The sequence below is a fragment of the Bos grunniens genome, chromosome 17 (assembly GCF_055505025.1).
Source record: "Bos grunniens cultivar Pamir isolate PY7600 chromosome 17, Bosgru_T2T1.0, whole genome shotgun sequence".
Lineage (NCBI taxonomy): Eukaryota > Metazoa > Chordata > Mammalia > Artiodactyla > Bovidae > Bos > Bos grunniens.
The window spans coordinates 10,834,775-10,856,237 of NC_141181.1; the positions used below are offsets into that span (position 1 = coordinate 10,834,775).

Sequence of the window (21,463 nt, forward strand, 5' to 3'; positions counted from 1 at the left end):
CAATTTTTCCTCATCTTTGCTACTATTAAGGGTTTTCATTTTATGCATTCTCTTAGGTGTGTAGTGATATCTCACTGTGGTTTCAATTTTGCGTTTCCCTAACCCTTATGGCAGAAAGCGAAGAGGAGCTAAAAAGCCTCTTGATGAAAGTGAAAGAGGAGAGTGAAAAAGTTGGCTTAAAGCTCAACATTCAGAAAACGAAGATCATGGCATCTGGTCCCATCACTTCATGGGAAATAGATGGGGAAACAGTGGAAACAGTGGCAGACTTTGTTTTTTTGGGCTCCAAAATCACTGCAGATGGTGACTGCAGCCACGAAATTAAAAGATGCTTACTCCTTGGAAGGAAAGTTATGACCAACCTAGACAGCATATTCAAAAGCAGAGACATTACTTTGCCAACAAAAGTCCGTCTAGTCCAGGCTATAGTTTTTCTAGTGGTCATGTATGGATATGAGAGTTGGACTGTGAAGAAAGCTGAGCACCGAAGAATTGATGCTTTTGAACTGTGGTGTTGGAGAAGACTCTTGAGAGTCCCTTGGACTGCAAGGAGATCCAACCAGTCCATCCTGAAGGAGATCAGTCCTGGGTGTTCATTGGAAGGACTGATGCTAAAGCTGAAACTCCAATATTTTGGCCACCTCATGCGAAGAGTTGACTCATTGGAAAAGACTCTGATGCTGGGAGGGATTGGGGGCAGGAGGAGAAGGGGACAACAGAGGATGAGATGGCTGGATGGCATCACTGACTCGATGGACATGAGTCTGAGTAAACTCTGGGAGCTGCTGATGGACAGGGAGGCCTGGTGTGCTGGATTCACGGGGTTACAAAGAGTTGGACACAACTGAGCGACTGAACTGAACTGAATTGAATGGCTAATAATGTTGAACATCTTTTCATGTCTTTATTGACCATCTTCATATCTTCTTCAGTAAAATTTCTATTCATTTTTTTTTGCTCATTTTCTGCCTGGATTTTAAAAAATATTAATCTTTAAAAAGTTATTTATTTATTTTGCTATGTTGGGTCTTAGTTGTGATACATGGGTTTTCTCTACTTGTGGTGCACAGGTTCAGTAATTGTGGCTCATGGGCTTAGTTTATCTGCTGCCTGTGGGATCTTAGTTCCCTGACCAGGGATTCAAACCTTGTCCCCTGCATTGGAAGGTAGATTCTTAACCACTGGATCACAAGGGAAGTCCCTGTTTGAAGGTTTTTTGCTGTTGTTGTTGAATTTAGACAGTTGTTAATAAATTCTAGAAACTACTCCTTTAATTAGACGTGCTGATTGAAAATATTTTCTCCCAATCTGTAGTTTGTTTTTCCATCCTGTTGATGATTTTTCCATCCTCTTAAGAAGGTCTTTTGCTGAGTGAATGTTTTAAATTTTGATGGGGTCTTGTTTATCTGTTTTCTAGATTGTGCTTTTGGTGCCACGTGTAAGAACTCTTTGCTGTGCGTGCTTAGTCGCTCAGTTGTGTCCGACTCTTTGTGACCTTGTGGACCGTAGCCCACCAGGCTCCTCTGTCCATGGGATTTTTTTCAGGTGAGAATACTGGAGTGGGTTGCAGGGGATCTTCCCTGCAAACTGCTCCCCCGTTTGGTTCTCATTTCTCCTGAGTCTCCTGCATTGCAGGCAGATTCTTTACCCAGTCAGTCACCTGGAAAGCCCCAAATGACGGATGTTAAGTCCTAAATCACCTGCTTCTCTCCAGTCTCTAGCTAAGAAATAACATTTTATTAGACATGTTCAATTCTAGTACCAGCTTTTTCTTCTGGGCCATTTCCACAAACTAAATATTTATCACTTCATCAGAGTTCATCACAGTTACTGCAAACAAGTAAAAAATTTCAAAACCACAGTAGAGGTAGAATTGGGCCCATAAGCTGAGAGACTGCCTATATTCTATTGCCTGCTGGATTGGTGTCTGTAAAATTATAAATAGCTCCAAGTTCTGGTTCACATAATTGGAACTACAAACGTTGATACCTCAACATTCTGAGAGTCTAGGCTCCCTCCCTCTCTTCTTCCTTCCTTCACTTCCCTCCTTTCTTACACATATCCGAAAGTCATAGTGTGACTGCTGAATTACACAGTGGCTAACAGTGGGGTCTCAAGGATGAATCTCCATCACCCAACTCTGTCTTCTTCCTCCCATCCCCTGTAGCTCCCCTTTCCTTCCCCAATAATTTTTAAAGGTTGTTGTATACAGATAATACCTGTGCCACAAAATCACATAGATACATACACAGTTTTAAAAAAGAAGGAACATGGATAGGTCTTGTATGTTTCCCCAGCTTCCCCTTTGTCTGTGACAGGCCTTTCTGTCCATTGCTGTCGTTCAGTCACCCAGCTGTGTCCGACTCTCTGTGACATGGACTGCAGCACGCCAGGCCTCCCTGCCCCTCACCATCTCCTGGAGTTTGCCCAAGTTCATGTTCATTGCATGAGCGATGCCATCCAGCCATCTCATCCTCTGATGCCCTCTTCTGCTTCTCCCCTCAAATCTTTCCCAGCATCAGGGACTTTTACAATGAATGAGTCAGCTATTCGCATCAGATGACCAAAAAAACTGGAGTTTCAGCTCCCGCATCAGTCCTTCCGATAAGTATTCAAGGTTGATTTCCCTTAAGATTGACTGGTTTGATTTCCTTGCAGTCCAAGAAACTCTCAGGAGTCTTCTCTAGCACCACACTTTGAAAGTATCAATTCTTCGGCACTCTGCCTTCTTTACGGTCCAGTTGTCAAAACTGTATGTGACCACTGGGAAGACCATAGCCTTGACTATACGAACTTTTGTTGGAGGAGTAATGTCTCTGCTTTTCAAAACACTGTCTAGGTTTGTCATAGCTTTCCTGCCAAGAAGCAAACGTCTTCTGATTTCATGGCTGCAGTCACCATCCGTGGTGCTTTTAGAGCCCAAGAAGAGGCAATCTGTCACTTCTTTCACCTTTTCCCTCTATTTGCCAAGAGGTAGTGGGGCCAGATGCCATAATCTTAGTTTTTTTAATATTTGGTTTTAAGCCAGCTCTTTCACTCTCCTCCTTCACCCTCATCAAGAGGTTCTTTAGTTCCTCTTTGATTTCTGCCATAAATTGGTATCATCCGCGTATCTGAGGTTGTTGATGTTTCTCCTGCCTATCTTGATTCCAGCTTGTAACTCATCCAGCCCGGCATTTCTCATGATGTGCTCAGTGTATACATTAAACAAACAGAGTGACAGCAGACAGCCCTGTCGTACTCCTTTCTCAATCTTGAACCAATCAATTGTTCCTAACAGGGTTCTAACTGTTGCTTCTTGACCTGCACACAGGTTACTCAGGAGACAGGTAAGATGGTCTGGTATTCCCATCTCTTTAAGAGCTTCCCCAGTTTATTTTGATCCACACAGTCAAAGGCTTTGGCATAGTTGATGAAACAGAGGTCGAGATATTTTTCTGGCATTCCCTTGCTTTCTCCATGATCCACCAACTGTTGGCAATTTGATCTCTGGTTTCTCTTTGTTTCTAAACCCAGCTTGGACATCTGGAAGTTCTTGGTTCTCACAATGCTGAAGCCTAGCATGCAAGACTTTAAGCATGACCTTACTAGCATGGGAGTGCAACTGTCTGATGGTTAGCACATTTGTTAGTACTATGCTTCTTGGAAATTCGGATGTTGACCTTTTCCAGTCCTGTAGCCACTGCTGGGTCTTCCGGATTTGCTGACATATTGAATGCAACACCTTGATGGCATCATCTTTTAGGGTTTGGAATAGTTCTACTGGAATAGTTCTGCCCATTATCAAATAAATATTCCTTGAATTTTATAGCCCAGAGATAGAAATTCATCTATGTTTAATTATGACCATAAAGTTTAACTGGTCTATCAAAGAAATATAAAATGCAGTGATTTTTCAGATCAAATAATTTTAAGTATGTAAAGCTTTTATCTTTAAGATCTCTGGAGAGTACCTCTCTTTTTTTCTTCTGTGTGAAATTTCCCTGAAATGAATGGAAACTATGTCTTTGTTTTGTTCTTTTTCTTTTTTAACTGCAACATGAATTGCTGCTTGAAGATTAAGCCCCTTGGTTCAGAGCTGCAACCTATTGCTTGAAAGACAATGGAATGAATGTCTCTAAGTATGTGACAAAGAATTGAAAACTTCTTCAATTTTGGTCAGAAAACATACAGTTTTGTCCAACAGGTTTGATGGATACCCAGTTGCTAAGACCTTCCAGGAAACTAAGTTTGGAAGTTTGCTAACATAAATGGGGAAGACAGAGGGAAGGTAATAGCCCTGGGTTGTTCGACTCATTTATGTCAGCAGTCACCTCAGGAACAGGCTGTCTATGTGTCACTGTCCTTAATGGGATTCCATGAGACGGCCCATCTTTATTTCTTCATACAAAGATGATGACTTGAAGGAATTTCCCTGGTTGTCCAGTGGTTAAGATTTTGCCTTCTAATGCAAGGGGTGTGGGTTCAGTCCCTGGCTGGGGAGCTAAAATCCCATGTGCTTCGTGGTCAAAAAACGAAAACAGAAGCAATACTGTAACAAAATTCAATAAAGACTTTAAAAGTGGTCCATATTAAGGAAAAAAAATCTGAAAAAAGATAGTGATTTGAAAGATCAGTGATTTATTTCAGATCAGTCACAAAACTATTTTAAAAAAGAAATGTACTTTGATCTCTTGGGATTATGCCGTTTACTATTTTCGTGGTTGTGGGCATCAGTCACTTAAGAATAGCGAAGGTTATGAAGGCTTACTCATATTTTGAGGTTCAGTTCTTGAGCTCTGACCTGCTATGGGACAAAATGGGGGAGGATGAGAGACAGAGATGAAAGGCAGGGCCAGGGCAGTTGGTGAGATGCTGCAGGGGTTGATAAACTTTTCTCTAAATGGTTAAGTTCAGTTCAGTCACTCAGTCGTGTCCGACTCTTTGTGACCCCATGAATTGCAGCATGCCAGGCCTCCCTGTCCATCACCAACTCCCGGAGTTCACTGAGACTCACGTCCATCGAGTCAGTGATGCCATCCAGCCATCTCATCCTCTGTCGTCCCCTTCTCCTTCTGCCTCCAATCCCTCCCAGCATCAGAGTCTTTTCCAATGAGTCAACTCTTCGCATGAGGTGGCCAAAGTACTGGAGTTTTAGCTTCAGCATTCCTTCCAAAGAAATCCCAGGGCTGATCTCCTTCAGAATGGACTGGTTGGATCTCCTTGCAGTCCAAGGGACTCTCAAGAGTCTTCTCCAACACCACAGTTCAAAAGCATTTTGTTAGATAGTAAATATTTTAGGCTTTGCAGATCCTCTGGTATCTGTTGAAACCATTTATGTAAGCAATGGGTATGGCTGTGTTCCAATAAAATTTCATTTACAAAAACAGGCTTTGGGCCAGATTTGGTTCATGGTGTAGTTTACTCATGCCTGGGTCAGAGAATCAGACAGGATTAAGCTGAAGTGGTGAGCACTCACTGTTTGCAAGTTAGGCCCTGGAATATCACCTTCATGCTTCCAGACTCCCTGTGGATTTACTTCCCTCCTTTATGGTAATCCAGGAGCTGGAAGCAATTTTAAGGTTACACCATAAAACCAATAAAAATATTACTGTGAGGCTAACTATTTGCTCAGACCAAAAAGCAGGAAAAGTCTCAACCAATCATCTACCTTTAAAGTTAAAAGCATGATCATAAGACTGTAAAACCCAGTGTTCACGCAGTTCTGAATACCTTCTTGGGAGGATGTATTAAGTGCCTTGTAAGACCACTGCTGTGTTCCATTTAAAATCTAGTCAGTGGTTTTGATAAATAAAATTTTTCTCTAGGGATGTTGCAATGCAAATTTGGGTGTTGATATTAGGAAGATTTTCTTTTATTAATAGATCTGTCTTTATATGCTACAATTTGGTAAATTTCTGTAACAACCCTCTCTTACCAATCTTGTCTTAGAATAACGTAGCAACCCGATTACAACTAAACCTCCAAGTTTTACCAAGCAACTGGCATACCCCAAATATGTCATTTAACAAAAATAACCTCAGAGAGATTGTCTGGAAAATTTCATCAATCTAACTTAAACTCTCATAACATTTACTGTCTGAAATCAGTGCTTTTTAATCTGTGTTTCATGGGGCGTTGTAAAGTTTTAAAATAAATGACCATTAGCTGTAGCATTAATGGAAAAGGCTTGAAACCTAATTTTAATCTTTGTGTCTCTGGGGAGTAATTTGATTAATTTTGGTATAGCTGTATATATTACTTTAGGAGAAGGAGAAATGACAGTTTCTCTGTTTTTAAAGAAAATAGGTGTTTTACATTCAAAATGTAATTTTTTTCCCCAGTAAAATTGTGTTCAGTGATCCTCCAAATTTTAACAAAACAGTGGAATATAAAATTCCCCTGGCAGTCAGGCTAACTTGATGGAATATATGTTTGTATCCTCAACATGGAATGCCAGCCACTCAGAGGCATGTCTGTCCCAGATTTCTTTGTGCTTTTTGTAGACACTTAGTAAATGTGTGAATTGATTTGGGGATTATCCAATATGAAGGCAGATAGTGGATTTGCCTGAAATGCCAAGAAGAATTATAATGAACAAAGTTCGGACATAAGCCACACAAGTCTTTAAAGTGTTTAGAAAAGAATTCTGCCTAGGAAATTCTGCCTAGTTCCCTGTACATGCCCTGGTGGCTCTCTAAAATTCTGATCAAAATATAAAAGGATTATGCTCAAGAGTTATATTTAAAGCATATCTAGTATACAGATATATATGTTGATGTTTAAGTATATACAAATGTATAAGATGTTGTCTTTATATCTATATATATATATATTTCAGCAATATATATGTTCACACTATTTGTATGAGCTCAAAATTGGAAGCTATTTAAATGCCTATTTAAGTAGAATGAATAAATAAATTGTGATATATTCAGACAGTGATGTGCTATACAATAACGAGAACGAATGAGCTACAGCTAAACCCAACAGCATGGGTTACTCTCACAAACATCATGTTGATCAAAGGAAGTCAGACAGAAAAGAATATTTACCGTATGGTTCCATTTATATAAAACACAAAAGTAGGAAAACAAATTCATGCTGTTAGAAGTCAGGAAAGTGGTTGCCTTGGGAGTTTGGAAAGTTAGTGACTGAGGGACTTATGGGTGCAGGTAATGTTCTAATTCTTGATCCTGGGTCCACAGGATCAAGTTCATTTGGTGAAAATTCACAGAGCTGACACTTATGTGCATTTTTATTCCTGCATGTATGTTATACTTCAGTAAAATGTCAAAAGTTTATAAAGTATTATGGCTCTTAAATGATATAACACTACCTTAATTTTCATAGGTTTAGCTTTTATAAGAACATCAAATTTGTGGAAAGGAAGGAAATAGGCAGAGACACACAGCATTTGTGATATACATGACACAAAATTAGAGATTCTGGAGTATTCTAGACATTTTTGTTTTTGAAACTAAGTTAAAAGTTCACATATTCTTTTTAAGGCAGATATTCTATAGAATTGCTTTATGTGACATAAAACTCATGCGGGATTGGGGCATAGTACGTTATTCAATATTTGGCAAAGACATATGCGCCATTACTTTTTATATCTTGAAATGAATGATTCTGGATATGTTGGACATGCTCAATATTGTTAGCTTTACTTGTTGCTTTTAAAGTTAGGGATATTAGAGATGATCATACTAAGTCAAGTAAGCCAGACAAAGAAAAATACCATATGATACATGTGGAATCCAAACAAATGGTTCCAGTCAACTTATTCACAAAACAGAAATAGACTCACAGACATAGACAACGAATTTATGGTTACCATAGGGAAGCAGGGGGAGGGGTAAATTAGGAGTTTGGGATTAAAATATATATGCTGCTGCTAAGTCGCTTCGGTCGTGTCCGACTCTGTGCAACCCCATAGACGGCAGCCCACCAGGCTCCCCCATCCCTGGGATTCTCCAGGCAAGAACACTGGAGTGGGTTGCCATTTTCTTCTCCAATGCGTGAAAGTGAAAAGTGAAAGTGAAGTCGCTCAGTCGTGTCCGACTCTTAGCGACCCCATGGACTGTAGCCCACCAGGCTCCTCCATCCATTGGATTTTCCAGGCAAGAGTACTGGAGTGGGATGCCATTGCCTTCTCCGTAAAATATATATACCACTATATAAAACAGATAACCAACAAAGACCTACTGTATAGCATAGGAAACTATACTCAATATCTTGTAATAATCTATAATGGAAGAGAATGTAAAAAAGACCTGAATCACTTCGCTGTACACCTGAATATTGTAAGTCAACTATATTTCAATAAAAAAAAAAAAAAAACAAATTCAGGGATATTAATAAAGTTCCTATTCAAATAGCTTCAGACTTAATGAAATCATTTCATTAATTTCATACGTAAATTTTTAAAAATTGAGAATTTCTAGCTTATTTTTATTTTATATTGAACATAGCTTCCCTGGTGGCTCAGAGGTTAAAGCGTCTGCCTGGAATGCAGGAGACCTGGGTTCGATCCCTGGGTCGGGAAGATCCCCTGGAGAAGGAAATGGCACCCCACTTCAGTACTCTTGCCTGGAGAATCCCATGGAGGGAGGAGCCTGATAGGCTACAGTCCATTGGGTCGCAAAGAGTTGGACACGACTGAGCGACTTTACTTACTTACAGTTGATTTACAATATCATATTAGTTTCAGGTGTACAGCATAGTGATTCAGTGTTTTTATAGATTATACTCCACTAAAGTCACTGCAAGATAGTGGCTATAATTCCATGTGCTGTACAATATATACTTCTTTACTTTATATGCAGTAGCGTGTATCTCTTAATCTCCTACACTAACTCCCCTAAACCAATGGTAACCAGTAGTTTGTTGTCTATATCTGTGAGCCTTTTTCTGTTTTGCGATACATGTCCATTTGCTTTATTTTTTAGATTCCTCAAATAAATTGTGTCATATAGGATTTGCCTTTCTCTGTCTGACTTACTTCATAAAGCATAATATTCTTTAGGTCCACCATGTTGCTGCAAATGGCAGAATTTCATTCTTTATTTATAGCTGAGTAATATTCCATTGTAGGAATATACCACATCTTTGTACATTCATCTACTTCCACATATTGGCTATTGTAAATAATGCTGCTATGAACAATGGGGTTGCATGTATTTTTTCAAATTAGTATTTTCATTTTTTCCTAGATATATACCCAAGAATGCATCATTTGATATTTCTATTTTTAGTTTTTTGAGGAACTTTCACACTGCTTTCCACGGTGGCCACACCAATTCACATTCCCACCAACAGTGTACAAGGGTTCCCTTTCTTCCATATCCTCGCTTTGTTATTTGTCGACTTTTCGATGATAGCTCTTCTGACAGGTGTGGGGTGATATCTCATTATTATTTTGATTTGCAGTTCTCTAATAATTAGTCAAGTTATTGTTTTATGTGCCTGTTAGCCATATGTATGTTGTCTTTGGAAAAATGTATATTCAGGTCTTTGGCCATTTTTTGATTGGGTTGTTTAATTTCTTTGATATTGATTATACAAACTGTTTATTTTGAATATTAAGCCCTGTTAGTCATATCATTTACAATAATTTTGTCCTATTTTTTTAGGTTGTCTTTTTGGTTTGTTGATGGTTTCCTCTGCTATACAAAAGCTTTTAAATTTATTTAGGTCTCATTTATTCATCTTTGTTTTTATTTCTTTTGCCTTATGAGACAGATCCAAAGACATATTGTTATGATTTTTGTTCAAGAGTGTTCTATGTTCTCTTCTGGTAATTTTATGGTTTCTGGTCTTCAGTTCAGTTCAGTTCAGTCGCTCAGTCATGTCCACTCTTTGCGACCCCATGAATTGCAGCACGCCAGGCCTCCCTGTCCATCACCAACTCCCGGAGTTCACTGAGACTCACGTCCATCGAGTCAGTGATGCCATCCAGCCATCTCATCCTCTGTCGTCCCCTTCTCCTCCTGGCCCCAATCCCTCCCAGCATCAGAGTCTTTTTCAATGAGTCAACTCTTCGCATGAGGTGGCCAAAGGACTGGAGTTTCAGCTTTAACATCATTCCTTCCAAAGAAATCCCAGGGCTGATCTCCTTTAGAATGGACTGGTTGGATCTCCTTGTAGTCCAAGGGACTCTCAAGAGTCTTCTCCAACACCACAGTTCAAAGCATCAATTCTTCGGCGCTCAGCCTTCTTCACAGTCCAACTCTCACATCCATACATGACCCCTGGAAAAACCATAGCCTTACATTTAGGTCTTTAATTCATTTGGAGTGATTTTTCTTTTTTGTATATGGTATAAAGAAATGTAGCCATCCAGTTCTCAGCACTACTTAATGAAGAGTGTCTTTTCTCCACTGTATATTCTTGCCCTCTTTGTTGCAGATTACTTGACCATAGGTGCATGGGTTTATTTCTTGTATCCCCATTCTGTTCCATTGATCAATGATGTGGCTGCTTTTGTGCCAGGACCGTGTATTTTGTTTACTGTAGGTTTATATATAGTCTGTGTGGTAGTTTGAGCATTCTTTGGCATTGCCTTTCTTTGGGATTCGAAAGAAAACTGACCTTTTCCAGTCCTGTGGCCACTGCCGAGTTTTCCAAATTTGCTGACATATTGAGTGCAGCACTTTCACAGCATCATCTTTTAAGAATTTGAAACAGCTCAACTGGAATTCTATCACCGCCACTAGATTTGTTTGTAGTGATACTTCACATTCCAAGATGTCTGGCTTTAGGTGAGTGATCACACCATCATGATTATCTGGGTTGTGAAGATCTTTTCTGTATAGTTCTTCTGTGTATTCTTGCCATCTCTTCTTAATATCTTCTGCTTCTGTTAGGTCCATACCATTTCTACCCTTTATTGTGCCCATTTTGGCAAAAAATGTTCCCTTGGCATCTCTAATTTTCTTGAAAAAATCTCTAGTCTTTCCCATTTTATTGTTTTCTTCTATTTCTTTGCATTGATCACTGAGGAAGGGTTTCTTATCTTTCCTTGCTATTCTTTGGAACTCTGCATTCAAATGCTTAAAATTCTCCAAGTAATGCTCAAAATTCTCCAACATGAACTTCCAGATGTTCAAGCTGGATTTAGAAAAGGCAGAGGAACCAGAGATCAAATTGCCAACATCCACTGGATCATCGAAAAAGCAAGAGAGTTCCAGAAAAACATCTATGTCTGCTTTATTGACTACGCCAAAGCCTTTGACTGTGCAGATCACAATAAACTGTGGAAAATTCTTCAAGAGATAAGAATACCATACCACCTGACCTACCTCTTAAGAAATCTGTATGCAGGTCAGGAAGCAACAGTTAGAACTGGACATGGAACAACAGACTGGTTCCAAATAGGGAAAGGTGTATGTCAAGACTATATATTGTCACCCTGCTTATTTAACTTATATGCAGAGTACGTCATGAGAAACTCTGGACTCGATGAAGCACAAGCTGGAATCAAGATTTCTGGGAGAAATATCAAAAACTTCAGATACGCAGATGACACCACCCTTATGGAAGAAAGCAAAGAAGAACTAAAGAGCCTCTTGATGAAAGTGAAAGAGGAGAGTGAAAAAGTTGGCCTAAAACTCAACATTCAGAAAACTAAGATCATGGCATCTGGTACCATCGCTTCATGGCAAATAGATGGGAAACAGTGGAAACAGTGACAGACTTTATTTTTTGGGGCTCCAAAATCATTGTAGATGGTGACACAGCCGTGAAATTAAAAGACACTTGCTCCTTGGAAGAAAAGCTATGACCAATCTAGACAGCATATTAAAAAGCAGAGATATTACTTTGCCAACAAAGGTCCATCTAGTCAAAGCTATGGTTTTTCTAGTAGTCATGTATGGATGTGAGAGTTGGACTATAAAGAAAGCTGAGTGCTGAAGAATTGATGCTTTTGAACTGTGGTGTTGGAGAAGACTCTTGAGAGTCCCTTGGACTGCAAGGAGATCCAGTCCATCTTAAAGGAAATCAGTCCTGAATATTCATTGGAAGGACTGATGCTGAAGCTGAAACTCCAATACTTTGGGCACCTGATGAGAAGAACTACTCATTGGAAAAGACCCTGATGCTGGGAAAGATTTAAGGCAGGAGGAGAAGGGGATGACAGAGGATGAGATGGTTGGATGGCATCACTGACTCGATGGACATGAGTTTGACTAAACTCTAGGAGTTGGTGATGGACAGGGAGGCCTGGTGTGCTGCAGTCCATGGGGTGGCAAAGAGACACGAATGAGCAACTGAACTGAACTGATATTGTCTGCAGTCAGGAAGGGTGATACTTCCAGTTTTGCTCTTTTTTCTACGATGGCTTTGGCAATTTGGGTCTTTTGTGGTTCCATATAAATTTTAGAATTATTTGTTTAGTTCTGTGAAAAATGTCATGGTATTTTGATAAGAATTACACTAAATTTGGAGACTGTTTTCTGTAGTATGGCCATTTTAACAATATTAATTCTTCCAATCGAAGAGCATGAAGTATCTTTATATTTCTTTGTATCATGTTCAATTTCCTTCATCAGTGTTTTACAGTTTTCAGAGTATAGGTCTTTTACCCCCTTGGTTAAGTTTATTCCCAGGCATTTTATTTCTAGCTTCTTTTTAAATATAATTTGAGACATATCCCCAAATGTCATTCATTATTCTTTCATATTCCCTTTTAATTCTTATGCATTTGGTAAACTTCTGGGGAGGAAGGTCTAGAAATACAACATTTAGTTTTATCAATAAAACCAGGTGTTCATATCCCACCTGGAACTGTGGGATAGCCATAGACACTCATGTTTCTGTCTCTTGCCTACAAATTGCCTAGCCTTTCCTGTAATAACTGGATGAGACATCAGTTTGGCAAAAAATGTTCCTCTGAGCAGATATATATGTCTAAGCAATCAGATCATCAAAGGACTTAACCTTTTTTTTTTTTTTTAAAGTTTATTTATTTTTGTTTTCTGGCTTCCTTCTGTCAGTTGATCTCACCAACATGACAATGAGTATAGAATACAAAAATCTGTTTACCAGATGTTCCAATGCAATCTGCAAGACTTAGAACACAAATGATATTCTGGAGAGCAATCTCTGTTTCGTATACATCCTTCCTTTGTAGTGTGCGACTTCTGTCCTAAATAAACAACTTAAGAAATATTGGATTTAATGCAGGAAAGAAAGGGGAATGGCTATTTTTGAACACAGTCTTTGAAAATTTATTTCTGTACTAGGGCTGACATCTGGATGACTATCAACTTTGCCTTATGAGGCATATGGAAGAGAAACAGTGTGGCGGCTTAGCTGACAGCATGGCCTCTGCGATCAGATTGGATCCTGATCCTGGCTCTGCGACTTGCTGGCTGTGTGATCTTGAGAACTTTCTTTAAACACTGTGCCTCAGTCTCTTCATTTTCAGGCCATAGCAGTGCAATAAGTTTGCTGTGAGGATCCAATGAGTTAGCTTGGTACAGAGAAAACACTAATTAAGCTTTAGGGGGCAGTATTCTCCCGTTATAAATTGGTATGGTGGTGCTGGTTTAGTTGCTCAGTCGTGTCCAACTCTGTGAACCGTGGACTGTGACCCACCAGACTCCTCTGTCCATGGGATTTTCCAGACAAGAATACTGGAGCAGGTTGCCATTTTCTTCTCCAGGGGATCTTCCCCGACCCAGGGGTCAAACCCACCTCTCTGGCATCGCAGGCATCTACTTTGCTGACTGGACCACCAGGGAAATCCTATAAACTGGTTCACATAATGTATTTTCAGTGTATATTTTTCTTTCATCGATTTAGGAAATGCTTCTCAACCCAGTAGCCAGCAAGTTCTTGTTAAAATGTAAAATAGATCATGTCACTCATCTGTTCATAACCTTCTAAAAGTTTCCTATCTCATTCACAGAAAGAAGCTAAAGGTTTTATAAAGGTGTATAGGTAGGGTGACTAGGCTTCCTACTTTTCTCAGGACAGGCTTGGTTTATGCCTATTGTCCAGATGCAATTATTGATAGTGTCTCCTTTTACCCTGAAAGCATCTTGGTTTGGACAATAAATTAGAAGGTCATCTATTGCTAGCCCCTATGTTATCTGCTTCCCTGCATCGCTTACCCCACCCCAGTATTTCTGTGACATCATGTGTTACTATTCTCTCCCTTCCAATCAGCCACCACGGCTTCCTTGCTGCTCTGTTGACCCTCTGGGCACATGCCCGCCCCAGGGCCTTTGCGGGCACATGCCCGCCCCAGGGCCTTTGCACTTGCCATTCCCACTGGCTGGATGCTCTTTCTTTATAGACAGTGGCATGGTCTGCTCCTGTAAGTTTTAGCTTTTATTCAGCATCGCCTTCTCCTGAGTTCTTCTTTACCCACTCCTCCCCCTCCTTTTACTCCTCTTCTCTGTTTTGCTTTTCTCCTTAGCTGCTATTTCACATACTTCACTTGATCGCTGTCTTGTTCTTCTACTAGATTGTAAATTCCTTGAGGACAAGGATTGTTTTTGTTCACTGCTATTTCCCCAATAACTGACATATAGGAGGAGCTCAATAAATATGTATGAATGAATAGATAAAGGATATTTAGAGAAGAGAGATCTGATGTAACTGAGTAACCAAATGGCCAACAGTTGCCCACCTCCATTACTTTCTAGTATAAAACTCGATCTAAAATTATAGGACTCCCATGTTTAAGTGTTATGAGAAGCATGATTTGAGTAGCTTCTGTTGTCTATCCTATTTGCCAAGTAAGTCATGATGGCAAATGATGCTGATGAAACTTTTGGAGAAGTTTTAAATTCTAAATTCTCGAGAAATTTAAATTTGCACATTCACAAAAATAATACTAAATTTGAGGGCACACTTGATTTTTGCTTCTTGAGTTCAGGAACATGAAGACGTCAAACCTCCCAAATTTAAATAAACATTTTAGAGCATGTGGTTTTGTAAAATTTGATGTTCAAATTTGAAAATAAGGCTATCAAATAGTAACACTGAATAAGACTTACATTCAGTTCTATTACAGTTTAATATCAACTATTACCTTTATAATGTAGGAAAGTTTTTCCAAGAAAAACTAGACCTAGCTAAAAATAAAATGGTAGCTATAGAAAGCAATAATTCCAGCTCCCAAGAGATTATGGTAGATCCAGAAAGCAGTTGTAGAATTTCTGGCTGTGTATCAAATTTATTTTGACAGAGTTTCTTAAGAACATTCCTTATTTAACCACTCTAGCCTTCAAATCAGCTTCAGAGACAGAAACTTCATACCCCAATCCTCTTTCATTTTAGTTTATACACTCTATATACAAACTGTGTAAAATTTGTATGATAATAAAGAAATGACACTCCCCATGCTAGCAACTCATGGGAGAAAGACACTCTAGAAATATTTCAGAATATAATAGCCAGGACATCTGCTTTTACTGCACAGAATGATGGAATTACCGCAACATACACACACACAGTGTGTATGAGAAAATTCTTTTCTCAAAAGTAAAGCATTTATGCATCACTCTTTCAGTTTAGAACACAGCAGCCTCTTCCATGATCTGTCCTGTTTGATGGAGAAGTATCAGTCACAATGTTCTGAACGTCCCAACACCTTCCCAGTGAGAAGGAGACTGAAAGCATCTCTCAGCCCTGGGAACAATCCTGCCGTGATGCGTGGTTTCCATCCCCCATTACCGAAACGGGAATAACTGCTGTGAGCCAAATGCTGAGGGTTAGCTGAGTAACCTCACATGAGAATAATTACTTAACAGGACCATGAGAGAAAGCAATGAGATTCCCAGACACAGGAAACGAAAAGTCAGAAGGGGAGGTAGAGTTGGAGAGGGTTCTGAAGCCTTTTCAGACAGCAACTTCCTTATAATAAACAGCAAATTGGGTAATAAATTTATCACTCTGTCATTTAATATGTACATATATCCTTAGGTCAGCTAGTTAGCATAATGAACTTTTACAATCTTCCTGTGTCTCAGCCATGCCAGAAAATCAATCTGTTTCCTGTTCTCTAAAGAGCAAATAAAATGTTTGATGATATGAATGTTCATTTTGATACTCCAAATCACTTGTAGGTTGAATATTTCAGTCGAAACCACAATTACAACTATCCTGAAGGATTGTGTATTGCACAGAAATCTTGAAACGAGATTCTTTAATTGGTTACACCACTCAAGAGAGACGAAATTAAACAATATAATGCCAGAACCATAGAAAAAGAACTCTTGACCTCTAAAGACAAAGGGAAAATGATCCTGTGATAGTGCATATATTTCTCTCCTAGATTTATGGACTTTGAGCTATCCTGGTTTGCAGGGGAATAGTAGAGATTCAATAAATTCAAAAAGCAAGCCTGTCTTTAGATCTGGAATTGCATGGGAGAAAAACATTCTTATAGAGACAAAATACAGTACATTTTTCTTATTTTGCTCATTCATCAAGTAGTTTTGAAACTGGGCACACTGTTGGATGTGGAGAAACCGTGATAAATGAGAATGATGGCAGCATGCCTCAGGGGACCTGCAGTCTAGGAGGGGCAGACAGGCAAGGGAATTGACAGAGACAATAGAGTGTGTGTTCTGTGCTCTTACAGGGTTAACAGAGAGTGTCCTAGGAGCCCAGGAGAAAGGCCCTGACCCAGTCTAGGTCAGGCATGCTTGCCACACACAGAGATGCTGCAGCTGGGATCTGAGGAATACAGTGGAATAAACCAGAGGAGGCATGAGGGAGAATACTTCAGGTAGAAGGATCATCTTGCTTAGCTTGGTTAGCTGGATAAAGAGGAGTAGATGAGAAAGAAGCATGGAGAGATGAGGCCGAGTCAGAGGCACCTAACATGACATGATGAGCTGGGGTATGGGGTACCAAACAAGGAGACAGAAAGCTCAGTGAAGGGACACATTCTCTTTCTGAAAATTTAAGGAATACCTAATTTTATGATTATAGTGCTATTACTGGAATATATGAGAAAGGCCTGTTTTTATCTGCTTGATGATGAGTAAAAGGCAAACATCATGATTATATAATGCAGTGGTGGGTAATTTGATCAGCTTGGGGGAGTAGTATGTGTAGACCATAGAGAATATACTGTGCCTTGTTTGTAAATGAAGACTCCCTCTGACAGATTAACATCATCGTCCTTATCATCATCAATATTTTAATTTGAAGGTCTCAGAAAAATCAGATTAGAAGTGTGTTTTGGTGCTCATTTCAGCAGCACATATACTAAAACTGGAACAATACAGTTATTAGCATGGCCCCTGGGCGAGGATGACACGCAAGTCTGTGAAGTGTTCCTATATTTTTTACTTATCTATGAAAGAGAAAGAGACCCACAGACATAGAGGACAGACTTGCGATTGCCAAGGGGGAGGCAAGGTGGGAGAGGAAGGGTTGGGAGTTTGGGATTAGGAGATGCAAACTCTTATCGATAGGATGGATAAACAACAAGGCCCTACTATACAGCACAGGGAACTAGATTCAATATCCGGTGAAAAACCATAATGGGAAAGAAGATGAAAAAGGATATATCTGTATGACTGAATCACTTTGCTGTACAGCAGAAATTAACACAACCTTGTCAATCAACTCTACTTCAGTGGGAAAAAAAGAAGTTAATTTTAATCACATCATTTTGACATGGTTTTGTTAAATCGCATTGAAAAGCACTTATTGCACAGGTTCTATGTTTGAGGCATATGCTTTATATGCTGCAGCAATTTGTGTCCAACACAGATATTGCCCTGGTGATGTGAGGTGTCCGGAAACAACTCTTGTATGGCTGCCCAAACAAGATGGATTCCAGTTGCACAAGATGTCGAAGTCTGTGTGAAGATGGAGATAAACTGGCTTTGTGCGAACGTCTCTGGTTTCCACATTGCTCAGATCCTCTGCCAGAGCAACATATTGGGAACCTTGGCTTTTCATTGCAAAATATCCTTGATAATTTCATACAGAAATTGTATTTGTTTATTTTTCATTGCTGTCCTCAGGAAGAGGTGGTTGCTTGGAGTGGACACAATTAGTCAACAACTAATTACTGGATGTGTTCCTGGCTGCCTAGCTTGTTCTCAGAGATCTGCATTACCCTACCCGCTAAGTGGAGCCGTTACTCACCCACAGTACTGTCTACGACGCCACTGGTTCCAGCTCCCCCCGTGATGACATTTCCATGCCAAGTCCCTGGGCTCAGCTGCTTCCCTCTTCCTGTGGCTGCCATTCTCATTCATCCTCTCCATTCTGCTTCCTTCCAACATATATTTCCCCACACTCCTGTTTCTACTGAAGAGGCTGAGGTGCAATGGCTTATGGGCATATCTGTGTGCACCTCTGAGTTAACTGTTATCCTGAAAGCACATGGCATCACCGACTCGATGGAATGGGTTTGCATAAGCTCTGGGAGTTGGTGATGGACAGGGAAGCCTGGCGTGCTGCTGTCCATGGGGTCACAAAGAGTCGGACACGACTGAGTGACTGAATTGAGAGCACATGATACCAAGCTTTGGCCCACCCACGCACCAACATCACTTTTAGGGTTTCCACTCTATTCAAGTTTAAAACCTCTCTCCCTAAAGTTGGCATAAATGACTCATTAAAAATATATATATAATTATTAGATTCTATACTTCTAATCTACATTGTCATTGAGTCTTTAGGGGGTATTTTTGGATTCGAAACACAGATACAATGCTTTGTTTTGTCATTGTAATGAATGTAAATATTTTATATACAGATTGATCTATTTTGCTACGTTTTTGCCTTCCTTGAAAAATCAGGATATCAGATAGTGTAATTCTTGACAGATTGAATCCATCATCAGTTTGGTTATAAGTGTGACTATTTGAAAGGGTCTACTAACTCCTTTTCTCTCCTCTCTCCTATTTTTGTCAGTCTCCTCACGAAGCTAATGATACGTTTTTTTTTTTTTTTTGTACAATTCAAAATTAGGGTAATCCCTTGATAAATAATAGCATTTCTTCAACACTGCCATTTGAAAGGCAACAAGGTAATTGGCATTTATTTGCATCCTTTGGTTCCTTCTACTTTATAGTTTATTGTCTCAGACAGTCTGATTTTTACTATCAGGTAATGTGTGTGTGTGTGTGTGTGTGTACTCACACGAGTGTAAACAAGGCCAGAGGAATTTCTCTTCACTTTTTGGGTTATTTCTTCTCCATGCAATGTATATAACTTAAGACCTAATTCATTTTTAAGTTCAGGATTTGTACATGCGTCAGCAGAGGCAATTCGGTGACTATATGCAGCCTCAGGGCGGAGAACGTTACTTAGGGGGAGTGAGGCATTCGGACAAGAGCTGCACATGCGTGTTAGGAGGAAGAAGCAGGAGCTCTTGGGGGTGTCCGAGCAGAGAAGCACGTGATAAGCGCAAGCAACATCCATTACAGCCTGGAGGAAGAAATCCTGACACGACAGACATCAACAAGGAAACCTGGAAATTCAGATGTGTAGTGAACGCCTGTTCCATGCCCACAGAGCATCCCAAGCCACCCAACACCAGCTGCATGGGATGATGACTGAACAGAAAGAGCCTAGTCGTCTGAGGCTGGCTGCACTGCACTTCCAGTACATCAATACATGGAACAGTTTCAGTGCAAGGTCTTTCAAAGTGAAAGAAAGATAACAAAATGCGAATAGAAAGAACACTTTGTCACGCACTCTCCTTTTTATTGTAATAGTCTAATCAGCAGGTCCAGCTTGCCGCCTGTTCACTGCTTTCACTTATTCTGATTCTAACCCAACTCAATGCAATGTTTGCCCTCTGGAGACACCTTAGATCTGAGTCTGAAAAGCAACTGGTGGAACTCTTAAACACAATGACCTGTGAGATTTGAAAACTTATCTTTCTTTGAAGAACAGGCACGTCCTTTCAACCATTCTTCTTTCAACCTAATTCTAACAGCAGGGGAGATAAAGAAGCTTCATGCATCCCTTTAACAGAATGTTCTTCAAGTCTGTGCACTTTTCGCCGGTATGTAAACATAATGGTACAGTGAGATTGGATGGCTACTAATTTGCCCTGAAATACAGAGACAGCTCGCATGGTCAGAGGAATCCATAGGTCTGATGTGTGAGGCTTCAAGGCATCAGACTCTTACAGCAAGAGGCAGCTTGCTTAGAAGGAATTCTCTTGACTCTCTCAGGCAGAAGTCAGAGAAAAAGTAACATCTTATGGTTTCCTAGCCTAGACAAGAGGACTGCCAGGAGGAAGTATAACTCTTGAATATTGTGAGACTTTTATGCTCACTCCAGGGCTTTTCTCTTTTCCCCTGAAAGAAGACTGAAATGACTAAAGAGTAATTTTTTTTTTTAACCCCAAAGATTTACTTGGTAAAATAACTGTTGGTTAAATGACTCATTACATGAGTTTTAGAAAAGCAGGAATTATACAAAAGTACTCCCACAACAAAGAAACACATCAAACTGTCCACACTGTTGAAAACAGCAGTATAAAGTACTGGATTCCCAAGATGGAAGACTTATAAGGTCAAATAAGGAAGTGCTAGTTTTCACGCATTGCTGTATGAATGTAAAACAAAGCTTTATTTGAATTTTCACCAAATTTGGAGATATTCCATGTGATCTGACTTAAAATGTTATTATGGACTAGAAATGAAGTTTAGTCTGGTGAATGGCAGGGAGCACCTCCAAGAGATAAGTCTCCTTCTCAGCAGATACTGATGTGCCTATTAATTCAGAGACAGTTCTGTAGTTTTCCTGAGCCGTATGGGTTGGTTAACTAGCTGTATAAATGTGAATAATCAACATTTATTTAATAATCCACACCATGATTGTGAATAAGTCATGTCAACATTTTTTAATCTCTTACTAAAGAGATGTCTTGAGGAAGCTAGGTTGAGTACATGTACTATTTCACAAAGAGAAAATAAAAAACTTTTGAAAAGAAAAAAAATTAAGTTCTGTAGCATATGCTAAATAGTTTAAATTATTTACACATTTGCCTCCTATTTACAATTTTGCCTCCTAATTTGGTTCTGAAATTCTGCTTTAAGTTCAAATAGAAAACACATGTGTTCATGGCCTTCTGTGGAAAGAGATGGTACGTGATTTTTAACTTTTTGTTGTCTAATTCCCCCAATTCGGCAAACAGTGTAATGGAATAATTGTGAGATGATTTATTTCCTTGTAATGTTCAAAGTTTTCATGAGTGTTTTCATCTTTGTTGTCAGACCACTGCTTTTTCTAGTAGGTAGTGTCATTTCACCACGGTTGGAGTCTATCTACTTAAAACCGAGAGGCTATTATTTCTCATAAAACTAATCATGTCTGTAACTGACAAAACTTTCCACTTTCAGTCATATTTCAGAGTATTCTTGCTCAGAATAGTTTTGTTTCTTCAGATAATACATAGAAGAAAAAAAAAAAAAAAGAAGGCTGAGGAACGTGCTTTCCCTGAGCTAGGAATAAAGACATTCCAAAACATCTGGCAAAGATC

At 39.5% G+C, this 21,463-nt stretch overlaps 1 protein-coding gene and 1 non-coding gene across 3 annotated transcripts in view; one reads left to right on the forward strand and one right to left on the reverse strand.

Annotated features, from left to right (window-relative positions):
• Positions 1-21,463, reverse strand: part of EDNRA (endothelin receptor type A) — a 74,793-nt gene that overhangs the window by 46,653 nt on the left and 6,677 nt on the right. The gene's annotated exons all lie outside the window — the stretch shown is intronic.
• Positions 17,191-17,294, forward strand: LOC147355009 (U6 spliceosomal RNA). The gene has a single exon (XR_015144946.1). It is a non-coding gene; the product is annotated as a U6 spliceosomal RNA (small nuclear RNA).